The sequence below is a fragment of the Mastigoproctus giganteus genome, chromosome 10, assembly GCF_048544385.1.
Source record: "Mastigoproctus giganteus isolate SK-2022 chromosome 10, ASM4854438v1, whole genome shotgun sequence".
NCBI classification, from domain to species: Eukaryota; Metazoa; Arthropoda; class Arachnida; order Uropygi; family Thelyphonidae; genus Mastigoproctus; species Mastigoproctus giganteus.
In genome coordinates, this window is record NC_143584.1 from 81,753,284 (window position 1) to 81,778,369 (window position 25,086).

Here is a 25,086-nt window from a genome sequence, read left to right on the forward strand (position 1 = left end):
GGCTTCAGTACTTTTTATTGCTCTGTAACATTTCCATGCCACCTTTTTCTTCTGAAGTAATGTGGCAACTTCACTATTCATCCAACTTGGAACCCTTCTCGTGGAGTATTTTTTTAATGGTATATACGCATTCAAGGCATCTGTGATTAATGTTTTAAAAGTATACCACAGTTCAAATGTAATCATTCTCTGTGCGATATCTACTCAGTTAATAGAGCCCATGTAGTACCTTAAGGCATCGTAATTTCCTTCTCTGAAATTAAAACCCATTCCTTTGCCTTTTACTTCTGCTACCTCTCTCATCATCATCCACCGTAGAACTCCGTGATCACTTTCTGCTACTGGTTCCTCTACTGTCAGCCCTGTTATGTCATCTGATTCATGGGTGAACGAAAGGAACTGGAACTGGTATTCATATGAAGTGAATAGGAACTGGGATTTATTGCTTTTTTTTTTTTTTTTTTTTTTTTTCAAAGCCTGAAGGAAAATGTCAGACATGACATATTTACAAGAATTTCTGTAGAGAGACATGTTGATAAGGGTATCATTCAGCTGTTGCTTTCCTGATAAAAGACCTTTGGTTTACTTGGGTGTTGGTAATATTGATCACATCCATCAGTAACCAGTGGTAATATTCGATTTTCTAGAAGAAGACTGAAACGAATTTATGTTATTAAAATTTTTGCTATCGCTATAAGAAAAACTGTACAAATACTATTTCTTAAATAAGCATAAGCGAAACGAAACCAATTTGTGGCTGTTTTTAATTGCTTGGGAGGAAATTTTTTCCTTTAGAGGATGCTCTTGAGGTGTGAGAATGAGACCTCATTTGAAAGTATTCAGACCAATGTTTATAGCTTACACTTTAGCTGAGTTGGTCCGCCTCAGGCGAGGATGGTACTTGACTGGGCTCGTTGGTCTCAGGCAAGTGTTGTTATGTTAGCCTGTGGAATCCCACTGCTGGGAACCCCCCCGACGTTCTCCGTTCATCTCGGTTTAATGCCAGTCTTGTCCAAGTGGGGCCCATAAGGGATGTTAACTCATCTCTTCACTGTTTTTTTGTCTTCCTCTATTTTTTTCCTTCTCGTAGTAACCAAACAGTTGTGAGCTTGTCCCACTAGTCCTCTTGTTTTCTGGCGAGATGTCCTGCCCACTTCCATTGTAAGGATTTGGATGTCTTGATGGCATCATTGATTTTAGTTTTTTGTCTGATGGAAGTAGATTTTATTCTGTCTTTTTTTGGTTATACCCAACATACATCTTTCCATTGCTCTTGGGCATTTTCTAAGTTTATTTAGTTGTTTTGCTGTCAAATACCATGTTTTGGGCCGCGTATGTTAGAGTGGGTAGTATGAGTCTGTTTTATAACTTTCATTTTAGGCTAATAGGCAAATCTCCTTTCATATATTCTTTCATACTCTAGTAACTTCTTTCATACTCTAGTAACTTCTCCAAGAGTTGTTGATTCTGAATTCTATTTGTCTATTCTATTGGTGAAGCATATTATTTGGCCTAGGTATTTGAACTGCTCTTCGTAGTTTAGTGTTTTGAATCCGATGTTGATGGATGACGCTACATGGTTGGCCCTTATTTTTGTTTTGTCGTAGTTAATGTTTAGAACAATTTGCTTTTGAAGTTTAGGTCTTGGATCATTCGTTCCAGTTGTGAACTGCTTTCAGAGAATAGGGCTATGTCATCTGCGAAACGAAGGTTGGTTAGTTGCCTGCCTAAGATGTTTATGCCAATATCACTCCGGTCTAGTTTTCTGAATACCATCTCCAGTACTGAAGTGAAGAACTTTGGGTCACTTTGTTTTACCCCCTTTCTGTTTTGAATTTAGGTCCTGTTCGCTCTAGCTTGATGGCTGCATTGCTGTTGCTGTAGATATTTTGGAGAAGTCTGATGATGTGCTTGTATTCTATTTTTTCCTTTTGCAAAGCTGTCATAAGAGGTTTGTGTTTAATTGAAACAAATGCCTTTTGGAAATCTATGAAGGCTGTGTAAAGTGGTAGGTTATATTCTTGATACTTTTCAATGACCTGTCTAATGGTGTGGAGATGGTCGATGGTTTAGAAGTTTTTCCTGAACTCTGATTGACCACGCGGTTGGTTCTCTTGAAATCGATTCTGTTTTGGATGATTCTAATGGATATTTTGTAATTATGTGGTATCAGACTTATTGGTCCGTAAATATCTTTATCTGGCTTTTCTCCTTTTTTGTGAATTAAAATTATTTCTGATGTTAGCCATTGCTTTGGTATTATCTCTGTTGCCAGTATACTATTACACCGATGAGCCAAAACATTACGACCAGCGAGTCGTTATGCAAATAGAAGCAACTGCACGTGAACTACGGCGCTTGCGCGAGTCGGGACACTGTATAAAAAACACCTGATACTGAGCTCAGTTAATCAGTGCTACACTTGTTCTTCAGATGGGAAAGGCAGCGGAATTAAGTGAGTCTGACAAAGGCCAAATTGTAATGGCCAGACGACTAGGTCAAATAACAAATTCAAATTATTATATTAGGGCCACCCGTAATCTCTTACATATACCCATATATGTATTATGATTGTAAATCGCGTGTGTTCTCTGGTCGATTTGCCTGTTTTGCTGGACGAAAACACCCCAGTTTTTTGGGGGAAATCTTGCTGTCTACTCTTGAGACCGATTAACTCAGCCACAGAGTGAAAAAAGCCCACTAAAGTTCCTCGCGTCATCGACGGGATTCGAACCCGGGCCCTTTCCACTCGGTGTGGGGAGAATGGTGGCTGTACAACTGTGCTACCCGCGCAGACAGACGACTGGCTCATTTTTCATTCATTTTTTTTTAAATTTATTTATTACACACAACATTACAGTCTCAAGATTATGTACATCAAAGTATATATATGATTTATATACAATATATATTTACATATAATTAGATGCTCTGTACATATCGTTAAACACTCGTGTGTGTTCTTTAATCAGAGTAGCTCCCAGGCATAAGCCCAACTCTAACTTGAGAACTTGTGAATATGTAGTCTTTACAAAGCAGGCCTGAAAAAGTATGTTGAATTACCTGGGTCTGATTTTACTGTAGCGCAGTTCGCGCATGAAATCCCGCACCCACTGGAGGTAGTGCAATACCAGAGAGTGCCAGCAATCCCGTCCCCGGGTTGCCCATACCAGGGAGGCAGCAGGAAAAAAAAAAAAAAACCACTAATAATCAATAGTCTGGATGGCACAACTATAAACTTCAAAAATCACAGTTCGACTGAATGTTTTCTCATTTGCTGTTCCACGTGCACTGGAACCTCCAAACCCAATAAAGGGATAATAGAACCATTAGAGCACCAGACCCTACGCAACAAATCAGGTCCAGCACTCCAGCTGCTAGCCAGAGGTAGAAACCAATAATTGAATGCAACGTTCTCCAAAATCACAGAACCGACACAAGGAATCGGTCCAACAAGAATTCCATGAAGGCATTCCAGTCACCAGGTTTGCCTCTCAAAGAAAGGCTCTAAGAACAGTTCTTGCAAAAACAGCAGCTGAAAACTCCTGAAATGAATTAAAACATTCACGATTTGCAATAAGTAAATGTACTGTATCAAACGATAAGCCAGAAATCAGTGCTTTCAAAGTCTACATTTGGTCTTCATACTCCCGACATAAAAAAATTACATGCATCCAAGTCTCCTGTTCGCCACATGTACAGAAAGGATCTGTCTCCAATCCTCTCTCATATAATTTGGCCCTAAGTGAGCCATGTCTGTTAACAAAATGAAGCATACATAGAAGGTGCAAACCAAGGTGCCACGGTTTTTTGACAATGCGTAGTTCACCTGGGGAATATATTTCCTCTTCACAGCTTCAACATCACCACTTTCCCATCTGGTCTGCCATAAATCCGTTAATTTATTCCATATTCGTTGTTTTACTTTAATATTATTCTTCAAATCGATTGTGATATCCAAAAAAATTAACAACATACCCTTTTTCAATTTGTACAAAAAACCTCTGTAGACAATAAATAAATCCAATGGCATGGTACAAGAAATTACCTGTAGGGCGTTTGTAGACGCTGTTCTAGGTACTTTCAGTTAAGTTAATAACACAGAGCGCTGAAGCGATAAAAGTTCCGATCGAATCCTAGTTTTAGGATATCGTAACTCATATTCAGTCCCTTAATGAATCCTAGTTTTAGGATATCGTAACTCATATTCAGTGCCTTAATTAAGCGTTGCTGAAACGCCGCAGTTGCCGTGTGTTTTGTCTCGGTAAATGGTAATTCACGGGTCAATTTGCATATTGTGGGGGCTGGAAAACCGAAATAAGTTACGAGGAAAATCTCCCTCCACCTGAGACTAGCTAACTGCTGCTTCGATTGAAGAGTACTTTAGAAATTCTTTCAGTCGTTGACGGGAATCGAACCAAGGCTTCTCCAAACGAGTTGCAATCTGCGATTTGTCTTATCGACTAAGCTGCCACGGAAGATGACGTTTTGAAATTGGCTTATAATCATGACATAAGGAATGACACAAAGGACCAAAAAGAATAACCGGTTAAGATTAACATTAATCACGCTCTTTACACCGCCATAATATCATTTATAATTCAGCAATACGTTACAACACCTTTATCGGAGCTTTCATCACTGGTAAACTGTGGAAGCGATCAAGCCTCTCATAAAGTTGCTGTGACGTATTGCTGAATAATTTAATTAATGATGATTTTATCGCAGTGTAATGAGCGTAAGTAATTAACATCAGTCTTTATGGATAACGCTCAGGAAGAAGACTACTGGTTCAAGGTCCTGATTTAAACAACCAGTTAATTATGTAAAACAGAAAACACACATTAGATGAAAAACCAAGAGCCTTGTATAACTGGTGAGACGAATGGTAATGGAAAAAAAAATAAAATAAATAAAAATAAAATAATATTAAATAAAAAATTAAAATAAGGTCCAATTAAAAGTACAGAGCTCACGGTACTGGAATAGAAAGCAAAATTGAATGGGCTAATGGCGGACAAATAGAAGAACGATAGAAATAAATTGGATACTTAGATAGCAAGTATTAAAAAAAAAACTTCTGTCGAATCGATAGTCTTGGAGTGCTTTAACGTGAGTAAAAATACGCCGTGTGCGAAGTAATTTACTAGCTTTCTTGTGCAACTAAAATTACTACAGAGAGAGAGAGAGAGAGAGAGAGAGAGAGAGAGAGAGAGAGAGAGAGAGAGAGAGATATTCCGGTAGTTTTCGACCGAGTAGGATTCTGCGGCCCTGAACTTTTCTACGAAGTCACATGATTGCCGGGACTAAATAAGAAAAATAGGAATTGAAAGTGAATTTTCCCATAACATTTGAAACTCTTTGGCTTCTCTTCTTTACTCTGATGAAGATCAATGTTTTCAGTGCATGTGAACGGTGTGCCGGACGGTGTTATTAAAGCTCCCTGTTGAAAAGCAATTTCGCAGCTTTTTCTACCAGCCTTTCCGATAGAATTTCATAGCCACTTCATTCTAGATTTCGAAAGAGAGAGAGAGAGCGAGAGAGAGAGAATAAAACAAAATACTTACTTCACTGTGTACCAAAGTCATATCAATACAAAGGAGCGTTTTTACATTATTACTTATGGCTAACGCAGCAATTCTAACTTATGGCTAATTCACACACACACAAAAAAAAAAAAAAAAAACACTATCACATGTGATTTTTGTATGCATTATAAGAATTTTGGAGATAGAGTTTGAAATTAATGAAGAAAATCGTGCGTTCTTTTGTGTCACCTGCCTTTACAAAAAATTTAATTAAATAAATAAAATAAAATAAAATAATTGATATCCCTGCAGTGCTGTAGTCGTAAAATTAAAAGGTATACCAGATCTGTGACTGTTTCGTATTCAGAGAGTGTTTTGAAGACTAAATGTACAAGGCATAATATGTTATGGGTTGAAATTAACTATATAATATCGGTGTAAATACACCATAGTTTACCATAAATTTAACTACATAAGTAGTGTAACGGCATCATTTTATTTTCTCTCATATTGTAGCTACCTTCCCAACGAGATACCAGGTATTGCACTACTTCGAATAAATAACGCTTCTCTAGTAGAGAAGACTACTGTTATTTATTCTCTGTGGGCATCACCGTCCAGACTCGTTCGGAGCTGGTTGGCTCACTCATCGGTGGGCGGGCAGGTACCCTGATAATGCAGAAATGCCATCACGGTTGCGAAGTTAATTCCACAATATGAGAGATGCCAAATTGTGAAGATAATGATAATATTTTGAAGGCTAAATGCACAAGGCGAACCAGCAACCCAACAACCCAGATGGCAGGGGAAAAACCTTGCTGTCTACGCCTGAGACCGACTAACTCAGCCACGGAGTGAAAAAAGCCCATTAAAGTTTCTCGCGTCATCGACGGGATTCGAACTCGGGCCTTTTCGACCCGGTGGGGAGGACGGTGACGATTCCACCTACCGCGCAGGCTCCTTGAATTACATTTGATTGATTGTGTGTCTTGATATGAAGGGTGGCTCCTAGACATAAGCCCATCTCCACTTTTACTCCTGTGAAAGCTCAGAACGTCTGCAAAACAGGCCTGAAAAAAGAGTGTTATGTCAGGCCATTTCGCCACCAGGGATTAACCAACACCTGGATCAACCATTCTCTGTGTGTGCTGTAATCCACAAATCCCGCACCTACCGGAAGTAGTGCTATACTGGTAGGTGCCAGCAATCCCGCGCCCAAGGCTGCCCAAACTTGGAGGCCAGCGAAAAAAAAAAAAATAAATAAATAAATAAAAAAATTCCAACTAAGAACAATGTATACTTGTTGAAACAAAAGCAACATTATACAATTATTTACATGTAAATAGCAAATACATACACTTAGAATGACATTAACTTAACAATAACACTTAGAAACATTAACACTTAGATTAACATTATCTCCACTTAGAGTCCATCCACAAATGCAAGCCTGCATTTGGGTATCCAGGAGCAGAAGATCATCTCGCACTGTAAACAAGAAACATCCTATAAAGATGACATTACACGAAGTATTCTGTCGTCAAATGTGCAGCACTTCCCTTAATTGGTATCCTGCAATAGATTTCTTAACTCCTGTCTTCTTTTAAAAACTTTGGCCGAGAATTCCTGAAGCAAAGCAAAGATGTCCCACCTCTGAATCAAGAGAGGTAAATTATTCTCCGTGAGGTTTGGTAACCTATTTAGTAATTCCTGCCTGTCTGAAATATACAGTCCGCATTCAAGGATGACATGTCTCCAAGATTCAACCTCACCGCACGAACAATAGGGGTCAGGTTCTAATCCTCTTTCAAATAGTTTGGCCCTTAAGCCATGTCCAGTGATTAAGTAACTCGTGGTCATGGTGGGAGCAAATCAAGAAACCCTCCTGTCCATTGCAAAGCCTACGGCTGGAATTAAGCCTCTTGTAATGGTTCCATACTAACTCAAATCCCAACATTGCTGCCAGCAATTCACAAGCTCACCCCAAATTCTACGTTTTTCCTCCTTTATGTTGTTATTTGGATTAGAGGTGATATTCAATATTTGTAACGCCCTTCCCTTCTTTAAGTTGTATACAATACCTCGGAAAATAATGTGTAAATCCAAGGGGATGGTACCTGCAATAACCTGTAAGGCATTTGTCGACACTGTCCTGGGAGCGCGTATAACTGTAAGCAGCATTGTACGTTGCAGGGACAGAAGCTTGGCTTTAGTTGTAACCTTGGTAGCAGCCGCAAACTAAATACCAGCACCATAAACTACAATGGGAAGAAATATCGTCTTGTAGTACAATACCAGAGTTTTTTTTTTTTGGATAAACCTCATTCCTTGCGGGAAATTCTAACAACTGCAGCTACGAACTTTTTGATTTTTTCATTGATTTTAGTGACATGTACATGAAACCTGAGACGATCATCTAAAGCTAAACCCAAATACTTGGTGTTCTGTACATATGGAATTTGAGTACCATTATAGGCCTTCCATAATCGAAGTGGTGTTTAAACACCATGAAATTGGTCTTGGTGACAGAAATATTTAGTTTATTCAAACCCGCCCATGCCACTAAATTATTCAAAACTGACTGAATTTTTTGTTCGAGAATTTGTGTTGATCCTCCCTGCACTGCCACCACCAAGTCATCTGCATATGCAACTTTGATGAACTCATCACTATCCTTCGTGAGCCACTGGTCTAGCACTGCATTCCAAAAGAGAGGTCCCAAGACTGAACCCTGAGGGCATCCTCTTTAAACGGTAGTCGTGTATGATAAATGCTTTGCACATACTCTAATTTGTCGGTCCTTAAAGTAAGATCTGAGGACTTTGAACAGGTAGTCATCACACTTTGCCAGTTGCAGTGACCTGAGAACACTCTCCTACCAAAGGGAATCGAAAGCATCCTCAAAGTCAATAAAAACAGCAAGAACATATTTGCTGTTTGCCTCCTGAATGTAAGTCAGCAAGGTTGAGATTGCGTCCTCAGTGGAACGTCCTTTTTTGAATCCAAACTGGCAATCAGAGGAGAGTTTATGTTCTGTAAATAATTTTAAAATCCTTGGGCAATTATCCTTTCAAATAATTTGCCAAGATTGGCCAATAAAGAGATTGGCCTGTATGCTCTGGGGTTTGTTTTTGGCTTTCCCGGTTTATGCAAGATTTTTAAGAGCGCTAGCTTCCATTCAAGAGGGAAAAGCCTTTCTAGCAAGCATTTATTAAATAAGTTCAATAAAATTTCAGGGAAGAATTCATAAAATTTTTCAATTACTTGATTCTCAATGAGGTCAATCCCAGGACATTTTTTATGGTTCAGTTTAGCTACTGCAGCTCCTAGCTCAAGCATATTAAAAATGGCAGTTTCGGTTGTCCCCTTATATTCCCGATTAATACGTCTAATTTCCGCTTGATCAGGGCTGTCCATATACGGCAAGTCTTCCGGAAATAGGCTACTCACTATCCCTTCGACTGTAGAGGCTCCTTGAATTATTTTTTTTTTTTTTTTATTTATTAACACACAACTGTATATACATTCTCAAGATATCTTAATCAATTTATATACAATATTAATCAATTTATATACAATATTTATATACAGATTTTATATACAATATTTATATACAGATTTTATATACAAGCTCTTATATATACTGTAGTCTTTCTGTACATTGATTGTGTGTGTCCTGATATGAAGGGTGGCTCCTAGACACAAGCCCATCTCCACCTTTTACTCCTGAGAAAGCTCAGAATGTCTGCAAAACAGGCCTGAAAAAAAGAGCATTATGTCAGGCCATTTCGCCACCAGGGATTAACTAACACCTGGATCCACCATTCTCTATGTGTGCTGTAATGCACAAATCCTGCACCTACCGGAAGTAGTGCTATACTGGTAGGTGCCAGCAATCCCGCCCCCAAGGCTGCCCAAACTTGGAGGCCAGCGAAAAAAAAAAAATAAAAATAAAAAATAAAATAAATAAATAAAATAAAAATTTTCCAACTAAGAACAATGTACACTTGTTGAACAAAAGCAACATTATACGATTATCTACATGTAAATAGCAAATACATACACTTAGAATGACATTAACTTAACACTTAGAAACATTAACATTAACATTATCTCCACTTTAGAGTCCATCCACAAATGCAAGCCTGCAATTGGGTGGCCAGGAGCAGAAGATCATCTCGCTGTAAACCAGAAACATCCTATAAAGATGACATTACACGAAGTGTTCTGTCGTCAAATGTGCAGCACTTCCCTTAATTGGTATCCTGCAATAGATTTCTTAGCTCCTGTCTTCTTTTAAAAACTTTGGCCGAGAATTCCTGAAGCAAAGCAAAGATGTCCCACTTCTGAACCAAGAGAGGTAAATTATTCTCCGTGAGGTTTGGCAACCTATTTAGTAATTCCTGCCTGTCTGAAGTATACAGCCCGCATTCAAGGATGACATGTCTCCAAGATTCCACCTCACCGCACGAACAGTAGGGGTCAGGTTCTAATCCTCTTTCAAATAGTTTGGCCCTTAAGCCATGTCCAGTGATTAAGTAACTCGTGGTCATGGTGGGAGCAAACCAAGACAACACCCTCCTGTCCATTGCAAAGCTTACGGCTGGAATGAAGCCTCTTGTAATGGTTCCATACTCACTCAAATCCCAACGTTGCTGCCAGCAATTCACAAGCTCACCCCAAATTCTACGTTTTTCCTCCTTTATGTTGTTATTTGGATTAGAGGTGATATTCAATATTTGTAACGCCCTTCCCTTCTTTAAGTTATATACAATACCTCGGAAAATAATGTGTAAATCCAAGGGGATGGTACCTGCAATAACCTGTAAGGCATTTGTCGACACTGTCCTTGGAGCGCGTATTACTGTAAGCAACATTGTACGTTGCAGGGACAGAAGCTTGGCTTTAGTTGTAACCTTGGTAGCAGCCGCAAACCAAATACCAGCACCATAATCTACAATGGGAAGAAATATCGTCTTGTAGTACAATACCAGAGTTTTTTTGGATAAACCCCATTCCTTGTGGGAAATTCTAACAACTGCAGCTACGAACTTTTTGATTTTTTCATTGATTTTAGTGACATGTACATGAAACCTGAGACGATCATCTAAAGTTAAACCCAAATACTTGGTGTTCTGTACATATGGAATTTGAGTACCATATAGGGTTACCTTTGGCGGCCTTCCATAATCGAAGTGGTGTTTAAACACCATGAAATTGGTCTTGGTGACAGAAATCTTTAGTTTATTCAAACCCGCCCATGCCACTAAATTATTCAAAACTGACTGAATTTTTTGTTCGAGAATTTGTCTTGATCCTCCCTGCACCGCCACCACCAAGTCACCTGCATATGCAACTTTGATGAACTCATCGCTATCCTTCGTGAGCCACTGGTCTAGCACTGCATTCCAAAAGAGAGGTCCCAAGACTGAACCCTGAGGGCATCCTCTTGAAACGGTAGTCGTGTATGATAAATGCTTTGCACATACTCTAATTTGTCGATCCTTAAAGTAAGATCTGAGGACTCTGAACAGGTAGTCATCACACTTTGCCTGTTGCAGTGACCTGAGAGCACTCTCCCACCAAAGGGAATCGAAAGCGCCCTCAAAGTCAATAAAAACAGCAAGAACATATTTGCTGTTTGCCTCCTGAATGTAAGTCAGCAGGGTTGAGATTGCGTCCTCAGTGGAACATCCTTTTTTGAATCCAAACTGGCAATCAGAGGAGAGTTTATGTTCTGTAAATAATTTAAAAATCCTTGGGGCAATCATCCTTTCAAATAATTTGCCAAGATTTGCCAGTAAAGAGATTGGCCTGTATGCTCTGGGGTTTGTTTTTGGCTTTCCCGGTTTATGCAAGATTTTTAAGAGCGCAAGCTTCCATTCGAGAGGGAAAAGCCCTTCTAGCAAGCATTTATTAAATAAGTTTAATAAAATCTCAGGGAAGAATTCATAAAATTTTTCAATTACTTGATTCTCAATGAGGTCAATGCCAGGACATTTTTTATGGTTCAATTTAGCTACTGCAGCACCTAGCTCAAGCATATTAAAAATGGCAGTTTCGGTTGTCCCCTTATATTCACGATTACTGCGTCTAATTTCCGCTTAATTAGAGTATATCCGAAACGACACGGCTGGTGGGATGCTCACGGTTAGTACCTACCGAAAGTGGTCCGAGAAAGGAAAACCCACGAACCGCCGGCGACGTGTTGGACGGCCACGGCTCATTGAAGCTCGAGGTGAGCGAAGGCTCTTCCGGATAGTACGTGACAACAGAAGGGCGACTGTGGTGCAACTCGCGGGTATTTGGATTGCTGGTGACGAGAGTAACGTGTCACAACACACAGTACATTGAATCCTACTGAAAATGGGGCCATGTAGCCGCAGGCTGCACCTAGTGTCCATGCTAACCACGGTTTACCGGCTACAGCGCCTACAATGGGCACGCGAGCATCGAAACTGGACCTTGAGTGATTGCAAGAAGGTCGTCTGGTCCGATGAATCACGTTTCCTGTTGCACCATGTGGATGGTCGGGTACGTGTGCGTCGTTTACCTGAGGAAGTGATGGCGCCTGGATGCACCGCGGGACGAAAACAAGGCGGTGTCATGTTTTGGGCGATGTTCTGTTGGGATACCCTGGGTCTAGTCATCCCTGTGCCGGGCACTCTGACGTCTCCCACCTACCTAAACATCATTGCTGACCAGGTACACCCTTTCATGGCAACGGTCTTCTCCTCTTGCGGTGCCGCCTTTCTTCAGGATAATGCGCCATGCCACACCGCCCGGATTGTTGGAGACTTGTTGCTGAACATGAGGAAGACATCTAGGTATTGCCCTGGCCTCCAAATTCCCCAGACGTTAATCCCATCGAGGATCTGTGGTTTGTATTGGAACAGCAAGCGGCGTCTCAACCACAGAATTTTACAGGAGTTAAAGGATCTGCTGGTTCATTGAAAAGGCCTCTGGAGTCAGGAAGACAGATGAATTACAGAGACAGATGGTCTGTAATTCATCTGTCTCCAGACAGACAGTCTGGAGACAGATGAATTACAGAGTCTGAACTCTGTAATTCATCTGTAATGCTACTAAATAACACTGACTCGAATCTGTAAAACATCTTTATTATGATAAAATAAAAAAAAATACATGCGTACTGATCGTATAACTATATGTTAAAATATTAAAACAAAATAAATGTTGTATAACAAGAATAAATCCAATAAAATTAAAAGCGATAAAAGTTGTTTAAAACCACTAGTACAGGAGCTTTCAGCAGCAGCGGCTGCCTTCATCAGCTGTAGTGGTTGCAGGATGACCGACAATCTGTACTATACATCTCAGCAGGTATGCGACATGAACTATGGAGTCTGCGCACGGTTCACTTCTCGTGCATTGGAACCGGAAAATGGACGGGCTACTTTAAACCGTTCGTTTCTTCGTAAGATAAGGGCTTCGAAGAATGGGTGAATGCGACAACCCTTACCCTATTAAGATTGTAGCGCTCGGACGAACATATTCTTAAACTCTCCAGCCATTTCCGGTTCCAAAAGCCACGTGCCTTATCCACGATCACGGCTTCTTTAGCAGTAATGCCATGCCCAGTTTCCCAGGCATGTTCTGCTACAGCTGAACCTCCGTAATTTGCAGTCTTAAGGGCTCTATTGTGTTTCCCCAGGCGATCCCGCAGCCTTCGTTTCGTTTCCTGCACAATCAGGATACTCGATTTCATATATGACCCCACTAGTGTCATTATCCGCAATAGCATCTTTAGTTGCGGATATTACTCTATGCAGCCTCCGACCTGGCAGCTGTACACTTCAAGCCATGTCCAGTCAGGACACAGCAGACAGCCAGTCCAAACTGCAGCAGAGGTCTTCGCCAGCTCACGGTATGAACAGAGGGGACAAAGGCATATAAACCTTAGGGGTATGGGAATAGTGTGAACATGCTGTTTTATTTCATTTATTTTTAATTAATTATTTTTTGGCTGATTCAGAATAAGTTCGCTTCCTTGCATCATTCGGCGTCGCCAGTGATCGAGTTGATGGATTTTCTTCTGCAGTTTTTAGTACATTAAAGCTCTACAGTGGATAATTCGTATTGTGTGGCTTAGATCTACAACCAAGAGAATTCCTGTGTTGAATAGAATTCGAATAAATTTTTTTTTTTTTTTTTTTTTTTGATTTGGTAGTTGTTGGCGCATCGGCTTCTGTGGCCATATTGCACCTCCCAAGGTTTTTGCAGTACTTTGATCCAAGCCCGAGGCGGGAATCGAACCCGCGACCTTTGGGTTGCCGGGCAGGTACTTTACCCACTCGGCTAGCCCGGTCGGCTAAATAAATAAATAATTTTTCGTGAATTCAGGATTATATGGAATTGAAGATATGTAAAACTGATTGTTGCAATATTGCTTATTTCTGTATTTCCTTTTGCATTGTAAACCTTCCTAGCCTTGGCTGTCTAGAGGTATTTGCCATATTTTAATATAATCTATTCATTTTTAGACAATAAAGGATATATATACAGTATATATATATATATATATATATATATATATATATATATATATATATATATATATATATATATATATATATATGTACAGGGTGTCTCAAAAATACACGGCATAACTTCAGGAATGAGTTCCTCATATGTAGACAATAAAAATATTTTATATCAACATAGTTCCGGAAATGTTTGGTTTCCGAGTTTTGAAGATCTGTCTATGACACTTAACTGTTCAAATCACCTTATAGTAATTGTTCAAAATGTCCACCTTCTGCCTGAATACCACTGGCAGAACAATACTCGCGCACGGTAATCTGCTGGTGACAAGGCCTGTACCTGTTGCAGATGGTAAGGATACAGTTGGTGTTCTCGCAACACTCTCCAAATAGTCGAACGTTGAACAGCCAGTTGCATTGATATTCTGTGTGTGCTGATTCCAGGAGTGGTATGCACAACATCCAAAATCTCCTCCTCTACTTCAAGAGTCGTAGATCTTGGTCATCCTCTGTCGGCAGCATGAGGTGTAAAGGTTCCATATTCACAAAGGCGGCAATTCAAATGTTTTCCTGTCTGGACATCTTCGTTCTAGGAACCTTTCGTGGTACAAACGACGAGCCTCCAGAGTATTGCCATCCACCAAACACCGTACATAAAGTGCATATCCCATTCCTCCTGATTTGAGTATATGGTCGGAATGGAAAACCACCAGATTCTGTCAGTACCTTGTGATGAAGGAAATCACCTGCGAGAGATAAGAAATTCCGGTTAATAACTCGGGAACCAAGCATTTCCGGAACTATATTGATATAAAATATTTGTATTGTCTACATATGAGGAACTCATTCCTGAAGTTATGCCGTGTATTTTTGAGACACCCTGTATACAGGGTGATTCACGACCAGTGGGAAAAACTTGCAGGAGGTGTAGGGGGCACAAAGACGAATCGGAATCACATAGCATTGCAGTATCCGAAATGCCTTCGTCATGCGGTAGAGGACGTTGAACGGGAGGTCACGTGAACAGCGATCCCGCTGGAAGTCAGCATTTGCGAACCGGTTCCCGAGGCAGTAGGATGGACGCGTATTCAAACGTTGAACTGGCCGACATGCACCTCGCGTATGGAGTTACGGACTGTAACGGGCGCGCCGCTCTGCGCTTGTACCAGGAACGTTTCCCGCACAGGCGTGCTCCTCATCATACGATTTTCGCACGTGTGCACAGAAGGTTACGTGAGACTGGTTGTTTCACGAGAGGTACCATGAATCGAGAGCGAACGACGAGGGTGCCAGACAATGAGGAGAATGTCCTATGTCTTGCAGAAGGCAGTACGAGTACTCGAGCGATAGGCCAACGATTGGGTATTTCCCAGTCCACTGTATGGAGGATACTGTCAACAAACCAAATGAGTTCATACCATCTGCAACTCGTCCAATCATTGAAGCCTTCGAATTATCCATTCCGGAGGACTTTTGCTACTTGGTTTCTTCAACAGAAACGGTTCGCAAATGCTGACTTCCAGCGGGATCGCTGTTCACGCGACCTCCCGTTCAACGTCCTCTACCGCATGACGAGGGCATTTCGGACCCTGCAATGCTATGTGATTCTGATTCATCTTTGTGCCCCCTACACCTCCTGCAAGTTTGTCACACTGGTAGTGAATCACCCTGTATATATATATATATATATATATGTGTGTGTGTGTGTTGCGATATGCCGAAACTTGCTACGGAATCTCAATTTCAAGATGTAAAGTCAGATCCCTGAAAACTTTAATCACACCTCGTATATGTACAAATGCTGTTTCCGTGATCAAATAATCCATTCCATTTCAGTTCAGAAAGGAAGAGTTAATCTGGGTTATATATGCCAGAGGAATTCGGCATCGTTGAAAATCCATGTATTATTATCCGCTGCATACCACTTTTTTCTATTGTGCTACGATGGACGCCTTCAGAAACACTATGCCACTGCTATCTATTCCAGTTCTGCTAACTCTTTTTCTATGGACTTATCTTATATGCTATTACTGGATCTTAGCCCATTAGAGAATTTTATAGGTAATTATTAAACGCAATGATCGGTCGTGAGATTATTCTGTGCTTTCGATCACATAAAAAGTGGCATTTTCATTGCACCAGAAAGGTGCGGCATCCTATCCTGAACCCTTCTTACGTTGTTGGAATTCGTGCTCGGAGGGCATGACCGAAGCAGATTGGTCAAGTGAGAGATATACAGTTACCCATGCCGCGTATTCAAGTCTATGAGTATGTGATATGTACGTAGAAGTCTGTCGCTTGTAGTGTTACTTTGAAATAGGGCAATGGCCTTGCCTTCATCTTGTAAACTTCTTTGACCCTATGTGACCCTGCTAGATAAATATATTGTATATATTTATCATTAGCATTAGTAGAGGCATACGATGCAAGAAAGCAAGCTTATGCAGCATCAGCCAAAAAAAACAAAAAAACAAAACAAAAAAAAAACTCCCATTTCACCCCTCCATTAGTTCCAAATGCCCGTTCAGCTCAGCCTTAAATTTATTTAGGCTGTTAGCTTCCCTTTGTATTAAGCTAAATTAGAAATTTTTGCTCAGATAGGTAGTGAAGAGTTTAATGGATATAAATATTTACAAAGAATTACGAAGTAGGGACAATCTATCTCTTGCCGCCGTGGAAACCTATGTGAAGTTATCACTTTTCTTTCGAGCAACTTCTTCCATCACTATGGTGATCATTGACTATATGATGGATGTCAGTGGGTCTTTTTTAGTTGTCATGGATCATCCGTTGTCTTTATTTGCACCTTCTACAGGATGTCGTTTAGATTTTTCTATTTTCGTTCAATAATTCGTTCCCCCCCGACTCTCAGCTATGCTCGAACTCATGGTTCTCCTCTCTTACACCGCAATAATTTTTAATTTCTACCAGAGGCCAGATGATCTTGTTATGGTTCGTGCGGCTGTTTTCTGTGCTATATCATATCTCAGACAGTCTTTGAGGTCATTTGTTGCAGATTATTTATCGAACTGTCACTTTATATTGCGCGACGAACAGCCGGAAATTTATGAAAGGAAAAGTGGGACGTTTTCCTCTGACCTGGTAGAAGCGTAGATCGAATACCCGAGGTAGGGCATTTATCTTGTTCGTAGTTTGTCTCAATAAAGAACTCGTAACGCAGAATACTGTAGTATATTCAAGGCAAAACCATAGAGCTCTAATGGAAATTAGGTGGCTTTCAATTGCTTTACCGCCATTTCCCCTTGTTTCTCTCTCTCTCTCTCTCTCTCGGTTATTTTTTTCAATTGAAACCTTTTCCTGAAATGTGCAAGCAAGAGAAAAGGCAACCATATGTCTTTGTTTTCAATTATTTGCCTGTCGAAGTTTCTGCAGGACAGTACAATAATATCACGAGATAAATTCAGAGTAATTTTGCGCACCTAGACAGCGCCTGTAGGTGCAGAATTCCACTAGTGCAGGTTTGAGGCTATACGAAATACGTTGTCTGTTATATCAATAAACAATTTATTTGTAAATGCGTACTTTTGAAAACTCCTTTGAAGGCATATCCATCCTGCAGTACAGATATAAAATTTATTTTTGTATATTATGATGTCATGTTCCGATGCCATATATGTGAAATAGATAAAATGTAGTGCAGAGGAAATTTTCGGATTTTTCTCGGAGAATTTACTCGATTTCTCTGAATAAATTTTTCCTACGTACAGATGGGTTTAAATTTTTTTGGGAAGCAAGTTGGTTGTTAACTGCGTTTGCTCCTTAATATAGGTGCTCCGAAATTAAGGAACAAACACAGAAACGTAAGTAAAAGAAATTCTTTTCTTCAGATTGCGACAAAACTTTATGCGATGGTTTCATAAGTAGCCATGGAAGCATATTCTAATACGATGTGTGGTCTTCGCGATTAACAGTACCAGCATGATATGGACTCCTCATGATGAGAACAAGGTTAGTGGTGAAGGCATCTGTTGGCATTCTTGCGTAAGGGCTAACCTAGTCTACTGAAATTTCTGAGAGGGACCTGTAACGGGGAACCCTCCTGCCTGGAGGATCCCAGGCGTATTTTGTTGATTTTGAGGATCTGGCTCACCATTCTGGTTGTACCCATCCCCAGTGGTACTGGTTCGCTAGACCTGTATGAGGGCATGCGTTATTTTATTACTTTTTTAAAATTTATTTTAACATAACTTATACATAACAGAGCATTAGACTCCAATGACAATAATACACATAAGACACATTGGATAAACAATATAAAATTTTGTTGTTAAACAGCTTATGTATAAAAGAGAAAACTGGTCGATGGAATAAATATGTCAGCCAAAATCGTTGTAGGTATATTTTTTCTGCAGGGATACAATTAGTTGATAAATAAAATAATTTTCTGTGTATACTGCGGGATAGATAGAATACACGGAACAGAACCGTATTTAGCAGTCACGTGCTTGAACCCCGATCACCCAAAGCACTGTTCTTATGCACCCTGGCGCCTGACCTTCGGCTACTGCGGCTCCAGTGATTATGGACTGCGTTAATCGGGGGCCATATCGGGACAGTAAATTCCAAAATGCCTAAGGCTGAGGATACGAGTAAATGTCGTACTAACGCGGCGTTTTGAAATTGAATTGTAAATCTGCATATGTATCCGAAAGCACTGTACGCCCTTTTTCGTCATTTCTGTTGTGTGTGGAACTTTTGTACACTCTATTAAAATCAAACTAATGCTCGATTACCATAAGACAATGAAATCATAACACTGTCTGTCGAAGACAGCCAGGTCTCTGCGGCTGTGTTTTTTGTGTTTGTGTGTTCCTTATCTTTTTGAGCCCCCTTGTGTTATTTGAAACTGTTTTTCTTCTCTCATTCCATGCATTCTTTCTCCGATACAGCTCAGGTGAATTCGTTTTCTTAAAGAATTAGGCTAAGTTTTAGTTAATTCCCTCTATATCTGTTATTGTTATCATTTTGTTCACTATTTTTTCCAAAGTTGCTTTGTAACGAAAATCGAGTTACTAATAGAAACTCCATCGTTTGTAAGTTGGTCCTAAACGAAGGCGCAAACTGAATTCTAAACGGACTTTCGAGTAGAAGTCTCTCGTCACGAAAATAGAGCCGTAATGTTGGCTGCTAAAGCGTTAACTTTTTTGAGACGAAAAATTTAGACTCTTTATGCAAATCATTGCGAACATTGTTGTTTCATCTTCTAAACGAAAAATGCATTTCAAAATAGAAGGGACATAACCTTAAATCAGTGGATTGAGAAATAAATATGCGTTCTCCGCTTTTTTTGCTGCTGTGGTTCATTTATTATTATTATTTCACTTTTTACAGGATATCTCTTCTTAATTATAGTATTAATTATATTATCTCGTTCCATCTTCTTTATCCGAGGTGCCCCCGTTCCGTAGTTGAAGTAAGCTGTGAGCTTCAGATAGGCTGTTCACTCTGTATTCTTTGCTTTCAGAATGTTTTGAAGGGTGCATTTCCAATTAAAAAGGTGTTTGGAAATAAATTTTTCCAGTATAGAATGCAACGGTAGGTGGGGGTTGCCATTGCTGCGTTCAGCATGTTCAGATAAATCCTTGAAGACTGGGTCATCAGTCACACGGATAAGCATTTTTTCCCCTTTTTTTTCTCTTTGGTAGTTATTGGCGCATCGGCTTCTGTGGCCATAATGCACCTCCCAAGGTTTTTGCAGTACTTTGATCCAAGCCCTAGACGGGATTCGAACCCGCGACCTTTGGGTTGCCAGGCAGGCGCTTTACCCACCCGGCTAGCCGGGTCGGCTCGCCGGTAAGCATCTGAGAAAGAAGAAGAAAATTGCCGGATGCAAATGTGAACTCTCCAGGGAGTGATATTTATATTGGCATATAAAACAGCCATGGAGATGGCGAATGGGTTGTCCCTGGTCTTCTGCCTCCACCGCATTATCTAGTACTTGACTACCAGGAATCTATTTACGGCAGAGCAGAATCCCAGATTGACGATGCGCATGCGCATAGTGACATAGTATTTATGGTCAGGCGCCACCGGTGGTTCCCCACATCTAAGCCATATGTACTCTGTGATGGAATGCAGAACTACCGCAAAAGTCAGAAAAAGTTTAATGTCTGGTTTATGTAATACTGTGTTTTGTTCTGTTGTTGTGTCTCTGGCTGCTTGGTTGCAGGGTCCCTAGTGGGACCCTAGAGGGAAGAGAGTGGGAAAGATAGTACAAATCGTAGAGTCAAAGTAGGCAAAAGGAGGAGGAAAGAAGGCATTCTCCAGCCGATAGAAGAGGTGAGACGGGAGAAATAGGAATCACCGCATGGTCTGGGAGTCCTTAGAAGGCCAGGGAAAGGAAGGCTGCTTGCAGAACAAGGGAGGTGCAAAGGTAAGCGCCAGATTGGCATCCCACATCTGGCAAACCAGATGTCCGCTGTACCTGACCAATCCGAGGGTATACAGGTGCAAGGAAACAGATTGGCAGGTCAACAGATTCCGCGCCCTGAAGACGCCTGCATGGTTCCCATTTCCGGTTTATCAGGAAGGCGGGAGTAAGTCCGTTGGTAAGGCGATGCTGTGGCAGAGGCTTAGGTTGTAGGAGACCCCCGAGGTGGGGCGGTGTTGGCCTATGTTGCAGTTGCCTTTTATTTAATGGTTTCAGTTTCTGTAGAAAAAGAACTTTCTGTCTGTGAAGGCTACCTGTGTAAATGTTTATTTATTTTTTTTTTTTTTTTGCAACTCTACAAGTGTCCTATAACTACAACTGAATTTAACGATGAAAATTCCTGTGCTCCTGAAATTGCTCGGCAGGCTGTTAACTGATTGTGACTTTGTTATTGGTGATTGATTGACTTTGCTACTGATGACTGCAGGACTTACTGGATGTCACATTTAACCTAAACCTTTTTTTTTTTGGGATTATTATCCTTAATCTTTGATCTTCTAAAAAAAAAAAAAAAAAAAAAAAATTTTTAGTTACAGTAAATTTTGTTCAATGGTCGGTGTATGTGTTTATTTCCTAGATATGAGTTTTCCCGATCTCAGAGGCCTCTTTCAGGATATTCTTGTATATAACCTTTAATTTTCGATATTTATGTTAATTTTTAAAATTTAACGAGATTACTTGCTCTGTTTACTTTTAAACCTCGCAGTATCATTTGTTTATCTCAATATGTTGAGGTTAGTACATTATTTAATTTTTGTATAGTTGTTAAGATACTTTTTTTTAACAATTTTTGGCTAGAGGCTTTGGCTCGAACTTTGTTGGGCTCTTGGTGTCTCTCTCTTCTTCTTCTGCTGCTGCTGGCTGGTAGCCCCTGGTCCTACCTTCCCGTGGTGGCGGTGGCGGCGGCGACGCGTTTCCGACTTGCTGATTCTGGGTAGCCAAACAGCCAGTTCATTTCTGGCCATTTTTACAGAGTCCTGTATCTTAAAAGTGATATGAGGCGGAGATGAACTAACGTTCCAGGTGCGGCCCAACACAAATACATGTGCGAATGTGCAGAGTTCTTTGTAGTACTGTTTATCTGTGACGAAAAAATGTTCAGTTCTACGTGGGAGGGAGTGGAGGTTTGCCAGCATGATACCTCTGAATGGATGTTAATTTTCACAGTGGTAGAGCACACGCTCACAGTCCTTAGGAGCGCCACAAATACAGTATGGACTGTAGGTGAGGCCCAGGCTGGCAAACGTCTGGTTTAATGAGCCGTGTTCCGTGGGAAGGTAAGTGGCATAGAGACCTGGTGAAAACCAAAGGGGGCAGGAGGTCGCAGGAAGATGATGGTGACTTCGGGGATGAATTTATTTGTAACGAGCCCCTGAGGGATGGTATTCCAGTCGTCTTGCCAAAATTGAATGAGGTGCGTATCTTTTCTTGTTTCCAATTATTGGTTGGGCTCAGTGTGAAGTTGAGTATTTTTGCCGGAAGAGATTTTCTGAAACAGTAACAAAGGCCCCTGGCAATAGGTTCGAGGTGGAGTGGAGTGGCATGGCCCCAGTCAATACTTGAAGGGCAGGTGTGCTGACGGTGCAGCAAGCTCTGTGATGGCAAACAAAATGTGCCGCTGGATGGAATCAAGCTTCCTTTTGTTTCTGTCAATAATTGCCTTGTGAAACCAAATGCCAACACCGTAGCATACCCCCGGAATGAAGACAGCCTTATAGATGATCACCAAGGCGCGGCGTTTTAGATCCCAATTGTAATTCGGAAATCCTAGCAATTAAGGAGGTGTATTTTCTTATCTTTACAACCGAGTGGACAAGGTGTGGACAAAATGTAAGTTTATCGTCAAAGATCACGCCGAGAAACTTGAGATTCTTTATCAGTTTAATGGGTTGATTATCAAGGTGTACAGTTCATGATCTTCTGGGACTCAGGGTTCCTTTAATCAGAGGTTCCTTTAATTAGGCTTGCGTTTTCTCGGTGAAAGTCGCAATTTATGAAGATGCGACCATGTCTGGGTTATGGCGGATATAGATCTGGCTTCTGGCTGTACTCTGCTTTCTGCTTCAATTAGCAAGATGACATCATCGGCATATGTTAGGATGGTGGAGTGCTCTTCTTCCAGATTTAGGAGTTCATCAAGGATAACTGTCCAAAACAGAGTGGCTAAGACGGACCCTTGTGGGTAGCCCCTGGAGATGTGACGTGATATTTCTTTGTATTTAGTTCTCACAACGATTCGGCGACCTTGAAAGTAATCTTGGAGGCAGTGATAAAGATTAGAAGGAAAGCCGGCTTGCCAAAGGTGCCGCAGGACACTCGTTCACCAAATGGCGTCGAATGTCCTGCCGAAGTCAATGGAGATTGCTAACAAGTACTTCCGGTCCGAGGCAGTGGTAACTGTTGTAAGAGTGCGGAGGGCATCCTCTGGACAGGATCCCTTTGGTTGTGGGCACCACTGGACGTATGTACACTGACGTTGAGTAATCCCGTCAGTTCTGTCGAATTGATGACATCACCGAATAAGTCTTCGTTATCATGGTTGAAAAATGGTTCTGAAAAGTGAGGCCCTCATCCAATGTCAATCTGAGGTCGGTGTTCGATTTCACTTTCTTTATTTGCAGTCCGTTGTGACAGGCTGTGATGTAATTTTTAATTCTTTTTCGTAAAGGTGATTTGACCTGATTAAGATATGTTTAGCTCCAGATCTATTTACAATACATAGGTTACAAGGCTTTGATCAGGGCAGAGTTTCACTAATATGTGAGGTGAGTTTTTCAGCGTCTTTCGATGTTATATTTAATTTTGGGGCGTCCTCCTATGGTATGAAATCAGAGTACCTTTCAAGGAAAGATTCAAGGGCAGCAGCGAACAGCAGACCAGACAGTTGCTCTAGTGCACAATAAATTCTTCCGTTTCTCTTATAACATCCGCTACTTGTGTACACCCTTTTACTTAGTTCTATTGCCTGAAATAGTTTATTTCATAATTAACATTGCTTCCAAATAGAGGGAGCACTTGCTCTCCTTGGTAGTGTTAAAATACTAAAATATTCCTCGTGTGATTTACTTATATGATTGTTTGCGTATCAATATTCAGTCGTTTGGAGTTAGCATTAGTAGTGGCATATGATGCAAGAAAGCAGCCTTATACAGCAACACTCTCTCTCTCTCTCTCTCTCTCTCTCTCTCTCTCTCTCTCTCTCTCTCTCTCTCTCTCTCTCTCTCCCCCCCCCCAAAGATTGTCCAGTTCTTCCTTGAATTTATTTAAGCTATCAGCTTCCACTACGACAGATGGAAGTTTGTTTCAGCAGTCAACTGCCCGCTGGCTAAAGGCAAATTTCCGCACATCTGTTTTGCAACTGTCTTTCTTCAATTTGAATTTACGGACTCATAAGTGCGCAATCTAAGCAAGAGGAAGAATCTTGCATTAAGTATTAGCATTAAGTTTGCTTAAACCATTCAGAGCTTTATACACTTCAATCAGATCATCTCGCAGGTGCCTAGTCTCCAGATGCCGCAGTTTTTTTGTTATTTTTTATTGAAAACCCCAAACACGAGAGGTATTAGAACCTATAGTACGTAGTACCGTGCTTGGGTTGAAGGTTGAGTAGACGAAAGAAGATATTTGTTGACATTGGACTTGAACTTCTGTAGACTGTAATTTTCAGGAAATACGTATGAAGGAAGGTTCTTCCAGAAAACGGCAGTTGAATGAATAAACGAGGAAGATGAAAAGTTGGTTCTGTGAGTTTGAAGTTGGACAGTAAATGGATGTTGGCTGGTGACAGCACTTGTTCGGACTGTTTTGAAAGAGAGAGCGGGAATTATAGAAGCCAATTCAGAAGAACAGTGCTCATGGAAGTATCTATAGAAAAGGCATGCAGCACAAACAGTACGTCTATGATACAGCGAGTGGAGAGACTCTGTTAGAGAGCAGTCATTAATTAACCTAACTGCCCTCTTCTGAATGGAATCAAGAAGCCTGAGAGAGGTTTTGGGGCCACCACCCCAGATGTGGGAACAATATTCCATGGCAGGGCGGATTTGCGATTTGTACAGAGTGAGCAGCTGTTTGGAAGAAAAGTAACACCGAGAGCGAAAGAGAAAACCAAGGTTTTTTTTTATGCAGAGGAAGCAGTATTTGTAATGTGCTTGTGCCAAAAGAGATTAGAAGTTAGGGTAATCCCCAAATGAGATATATCAACTTGCCAAGAAATCGGAGTGTTACCAAAGATAAGCATAGGAGCAGAAGAATCCTTTTTGCGAGATATAAGACGAGACTGAGTTTTAGAAGGATTGAAATCAACTAAGTTTTCTTTGCCCCACTGAAGAATTACGTAGAGACCGGCATTTAAGGAATTGGTAGCGGATATTCGAGAGGCTGAAGCTGATTGAGCACGGCAAGGTTTCTCAAACTGGAAAAGTGGAATGCAATGTGCTATCATCGGCAAAACTATGGATAGGATTTCCAGTCAATGGAAGGAGGTCATTAATGTACAAGAGTGGGGGAAAGAACTGAACCTTAGCGGACACCAGCATCAGTGGAGAAGTTAGAAGACAGAGAGCCATCTACCGTCACCCTGAGTGAGCGATCAGAGAGAAAA